Source organism: Podarcis muralis, chromosome 10 (genome assembly GCF_964188315.1).
Source record: "Podarcis muralis chromosome 10, rPodMur119.hap1.1, whole genome shotgun sequence".
NCBI classification, from domain to species: Eukaryota; Metazoa; Chordata; class Lepidosauria; order Squamata; family Lacertidae; genus Podarcis; species Podarcis muralis.
The window spans coordinates 34810617-34816565 of NC_135664.1; positions in this window are offsets into that span (position 1 = coordinate 34810617).

Sequence of the window (5949 nt, forward strand, 5' to 3'; positions counted from 1 at the left end):
CATCAGTTCCAAGGTTGACTGTCTCCCCGCCTCCACCTTAATGGCAGCATTTTCAGGCATGGCAGGAGGGTGAAGACACCCCCCCTCCATACTGCATATCCCCCTGAGCATTGGTTACTTCCCAGTAAATGTTGATTTGTTTGCTCAGATTAGAAAATCTGTCTCAGCCTATTCATCTCAGTTTTGCTTTATCCCTACTGCCTTTAACCATTTCAGGGGAACATCAACATGGCCTAGTTTGGTTTTTCTGAATAGACTTGTTTCTAGTTTTCAGTCCTTGTGGCATCTTAAAATTCTGGCTGTTGCAGCACACAGACAAAGTTTCAAAAAGAACTCGCTAGTTCTTGCCTCATGCATCAACTTTCATTTTGGTTCTGTTGCTATAGGGGCTAGAGAAGTTCTGGAGCCAAGCCTAGTTAGCCAATCAAGGATCAGTGGGTGAAAGATATACTCTGATGTGCTTCCAGCCCTCCAAATAGGTGCCAACTGGGCTCCACACTGCAAATGGGATGTCAATCAAATGACTGTCAGACTAAGACTACAGCAATCCCATGGACAAATTTGGGAGCAAGTTCTCACTAAACTCAGAGGGACTTTACTTTTGAGCAAAATTTGGATAGGATTGGGTTCTAAGGTTCCAGTTCATGTTTCTGGAAGCATCAGCTCCCTATGGTCTTTTAGTGGTTATAAAAACAGAGCAAATACTGATGCTAGAATATCCCAAGTGGCAGGTTCCTTCCCTTGTGACACCACCACCCTATTATTTCCAGTCCAGCAGCTCAGCATTGGGTGGGAGAGAAATCAAAACAAACCACAGTGGTACAGTAAGCAAAACACAGCACCAACACAGGATCTGGAGAGTACCAGATCTGGGAACCCATCCTCATGTATTGCTTAATTCCTCAGGCTCTAAGCAAAGCTTTTAGTCTCCATCCAAGTAACACTGCATGGAGAGTTCAGATTCGTCACAAGCAAGCATTCAAGTCAGGCACTGGCCAAGGGCTATAGAGTGGCCTGACCCAACTGTGCTGTCATTCACTATGGGAGCCTCAGATATTTTTTTTCCCTCAGCAGAGAATGTCACATTCTAGTAGGACCAAGCTCAGCTGTGCCCTGCCCTGCTCTAGTTGGGAGGGAGGACCCATTATCAGCTCTGTGCCTTGAAGTCCAGCACCCATCCCAAGAGAGATAGCTGCTACATTCCTGGATGGCTTCACCCTCGTGCAGTTCACACATTTTGGGGTGGCTTGAATCCAGAAGCCTGTTGAGCACCAATCAGACGGGCAGCCTATTAATGTTCCGCAGGCTTTCCTCTCCAGATCTTCCTCCAGCATGAGGTACAGCCAGAAGGGAATGGAACAACAGAGTGGGCTCTTGCTTGTGGTCCTATTATGTCTCCACATGATGCTACACTTATGGAGAGAAAAGCACCCTATTAGGGCTACTCTTTCTGTGCAATGTTCATATGCATGCATGCAAAAAACCAAACCCAACAACAATGGAATATCACATGGAAGTTGGAAAGGGTCGCAGTACAAGAAATTGGTTCTGGCTTTCTAAATAAGTTGTATGGTTTTCATTAGAATATTTGGAGCATCTGGGAAGCTAGCCAAGCGGTGCCTCATTCAACCTCTATGTATGTTAAAATATAGGTCTTCCATGACTGCCCCACCCTCCTCGGCAAGATACTATTGTTTTTGTTTTTCTTTCTTTGAATGGGTTTGACGCTTGCTTCTATTATGTCGGAGAGACAGTTGCTCATGTCTGCTCCAAGAGGAACAGATGGTAGTTTGTGCTCCAAGCAAAAGCTTTGATTGACATTGACATCACAGCCAAACAACTCCAGTTACAGCTCATTAAGGGAACAAGCCCCACTACTTTAAAAAAAACCAGTAAAAAAAACCCCAGCCTTTATTCATAACTTTTATTCTTAGATTGAAGAGGGGGTGAAATCCCATTTCTGTCCGTTTTCATTAGACGATACCATGTTATATCACACCAAACTGGCAATCGTTCTTCCGGCAATAGTAATTATCTCTCAAGTCAGCAGATAAATTATATGAATAATTCAGTGTGCTACAATTTATTTGATTTTCTGCTTCACTGAATAGCTGCTTACTCTAACAACGCACCAAATGTGTCAGATCCATTTGCCACTGATATCTAAATAAGTAACATAGAAACAAGCAAATACTAAAAGTATACACTTTTAAATACCTTAATGAACAAAGGCAGTCAGGTTGCTCTTCAGATGACAGAAATAAGAGCAGTTTTATCCTCTTCAGGGGAACAGTAATTCTAGGTTATGTCCTAACGCAATCCTAACCCTGTCTACTGTGAAGTAAGTCCCATAGAATTACTGGATTTATTCAAATCTAATGCTCACCTTTTTTTGGCCAAATTACTTTGCAAAAATTAAGGTGTGCGTTAGATTTGGTGACACATTTACATTCATCAGCAAATACATTTTTGGTTTCAAGGTTCTGAAAATTGAGGTGCGCATTAGATTCAATGATGCATTAAAGGTAAAGGTACCCCTGCCCGTACGGGCCAGTCTTGCCAGACTCTAGGGTTGTGCGCTCATCTCACTCTATAGGCCGGGAGCCAGCGCTGTCCGCAGACACTTCCGGGTCACATGGCCAGCGTGACGAAGCTGCTCTGGCGAGCCAGAGCCACACACAGAAACGCCGTTTACCTTCCCGCTAGTAAGCAGTCCCTATTTATCTACTTGCACCCGGGGGTGCTTTCGAACTGCTAGGTTGGCAGGCGCTGGGACCGAGCAACGGGAGCGCGCCCCGCTGCGGGGATTCGAACCGCCGACCATGCGATCGGCAAGTCCTAGGCGCTGAGGTTTTACCCACAGCGCCACCTGCGTCCCACTAATGATGCATTAGACTCGAGTAAATACGGTACTTCCAGGCAAGCAGGGTTAGGATTGCAACCTAAGCTAGTAAAACAGCCTTCATCAATCACCTTCCAGATGTTTTGGATAACAATTCCCATCAGCACCATCCAGAGTGCACAAGGTTGGCAAAGTGATGTAATACTGATACACTATTATATAATAAATTCAATAAAATTATTTTCAAAAAGAAAAAGCAATTCTAACATTGTCTTCAGAATTCCTTCTGTTAAATACTATACAAAATGTTCTATGTTTTTTAAAAAAGGTGATGGGAGAAATAAAATTGTACTACAGACTTTCTCAAGACCAGATACAAGACTATCACATATGTTCTTATTACAATATGCTTGTTTCAGGAAAGAAGGGTTTTCTCCAGTGCAGTTGTCTATTAATCCAAAAGCCCAACCATACAATTAATTCAATTGAATGTGAATTTAACAGAAAACCAACACAGGCAAGATACAAACCTTGCTTTTTAAAATAGGGAATAAAGAGGTCTCTCCAGAGAAACCAGGGAAATTGTTTGTATTTCTAAGTTAATTGGGCACATGATATACCATTTATAATGTGCAGCTCTGGTTTGAAGGTATTTGCATGAATCTTTCTGACTACAAAGTTAATAGCGCCATTCTGTATAATAAACATATCTGTGTCTGGTGATACAACGCTGGTTATTACGTAATCAGATCAGGCCCAATAAGCCTCCAAGCAACCAAAGAGGTAATGCTTGAAACAGTGTGTTTGAAATATGGCGTGTTGCACTGGACAAAGATTTGGCTTGCTTGATGGCAGAACCAAGGTCAAGTCGCTCTTTAGCTATGAAGCGCCCCAAATGGTTTTGAACAAGTCACTAGCCCACAGGCTCATCTCTCACACAGGCTTTTGTTGAAAGGAGTAATTAAGAACTGTAATGAACCGTATTATTAACAGTGTAGCAGAGTTTGGTGGTGCAAGGGGACCCATAACTGCTAGAGTTAGGGAATGTTGGATATTAATGAATGGAAGAATTTAGATAATATTTGGAGTATTGAAGGGAAGATGCTGGATATTAAATTTAACATGCAAGCGAAACTAAGAAATTGCCCGTGGAGAAGAGCCGTCAAGGTGCAGTTACCGGACAATGGCCAGTCATTGGCCCTCTGCCTGAGGGTAAATAGAAGAGTTGGGAGGCAGAGGTTATTGGAGGCATGATGGCACACAGGAAAAATGTGGCCCTTTACAATTTAGAGGAGGGGGGAAGGGGGATATCTCCATGAGCTGCTGTGAAGGCAAGAACCATCTTGGAAGTCTGACTGAAAGCACAGAGATGTCTGGGAATCCATTGCTGGGGTGGTGTGAAGGACAGGCTCCACCTGAGATGCAGATACTGTGAAATCTCTCTCTATGGAAAATTTCCAGTGTAAATTAATCATATTTCAAAGTCGCTGCAGACTCTGCCATGCCTCGTTTTCCCCATAGGAAGACAGACTCTGGTTGAGTGTGAAGACCCCTTGGAATCTCATGCACCAACTCAACAGATACTGATGTGGCCACTGACAATAGGCTGAGAATTGCTATAGCAACAGTAATGTAGGACAGCCAGTTCTTGGGTGCTGAGAGATGGACTCCAGGATGGAGCTATACAAATAAAGAATGGAGCTGTCCTGACCAAGGGTCTATGTAGATAAGTTGGAAAGGCAGATTGGGCTGGCTGGGTTCTCATAGGATCCCATTTAGTTCTATTGAACAAAGTAAATGTATTGCTCATCATCACCCCCATCGTTCTGCCCGGACACTGAGGTCCAGCATCAAGGGCCTTCTGGTGGTTCCCTCACTGCGAGAAGCCAAGTTACAGGGAACCAGGCAGAGGGCCTTCTCAGTAGTGGCACCTACCAGATGTCAAAGACAAAAACAACTACCAGACTTTTAGAAGACATCTGAAGGCAGCCCTGTTTAGGGGAGCTTTTAATGTTTAACAGACTATTGCATTTTAATATTTTGTTGGAAGCCACCCAGAGTGGCTGGGGAAACCCAGCCAGATGGGTGGGGTATAAATAATAAATGATGATGACGACTGGTATATTCATTAATAGGAAATAATTTTTTAAAAATCAAGACCCAGTTTCACATATCTGGGGCAGAGGTAAAGAAACCAGCATAATTATCTCTTTTTTACTTATAATTTTATTGTTTTAAATTTAAATGGCATTGCCATTTAGTATTCCACCTTGTTATCTCTCAAGGAGAGACGTACATGCCATATTGCTTTGCCAAAGATGGCAAAGTACTGACATACTGCAAACCTGTATTTTGTAATGTGGTATCAACAAGAAATGAGATCATATGCTTGATTTAGTTCTCTTTAGTTTCACAGTTAGGCAAACTCTGTTCCAAGAAAAACAGCTCTTTATCTGCTCTTCCCTTGTGGTTTCTCTCACCTTCCTCTCTGCCCACTTCTCTTCTGTTGGATACTTGGGCTTATTAAACAGCTGATGTCAGTCACATCATTCTTTATGAGTCAGCCGATAGTCAAGTTAGCCTGGACAATATATGCTGTATCTGTAGCTGATTACCTCACTTGCAATAGCAGAACATCTCTGAAGTGCAATCTATTTTTCCATTACAAGAGCGATGTGAGAGTTGCGTGTAATACAGCTTTAACCTGACAGATATTCTCTAATGCCTGCAACATCTTGCTCTTGATTTAATTATTTAATTATTAATGATTTTATAAACATCTCCTACAACCAGATTCTTTTCTCAGAATCTATGCAACAGTGCACACATGTACTCTGTTATGTGCCCTCCTTTAAAAAAGCAAAACAAAGCGTTTTTATTGGGAAATGCATTTTTAAAGGTACAAAAACGAAACATAAACAATAAATGTAATGGAAAAGGAAGAAGACCACATTCTCAAAGATAATAAACTATAATATTGGCTATGTAGAGCTAATGTAGAGACACACGCCACCCTGATCTTAAGTAGTGTTTAGTGTATGATCTCTGATTGGGAAGTCCCTCTTTTACTGGATTATCCTAGCAATAGATTAGGAACTCTGAAGGAT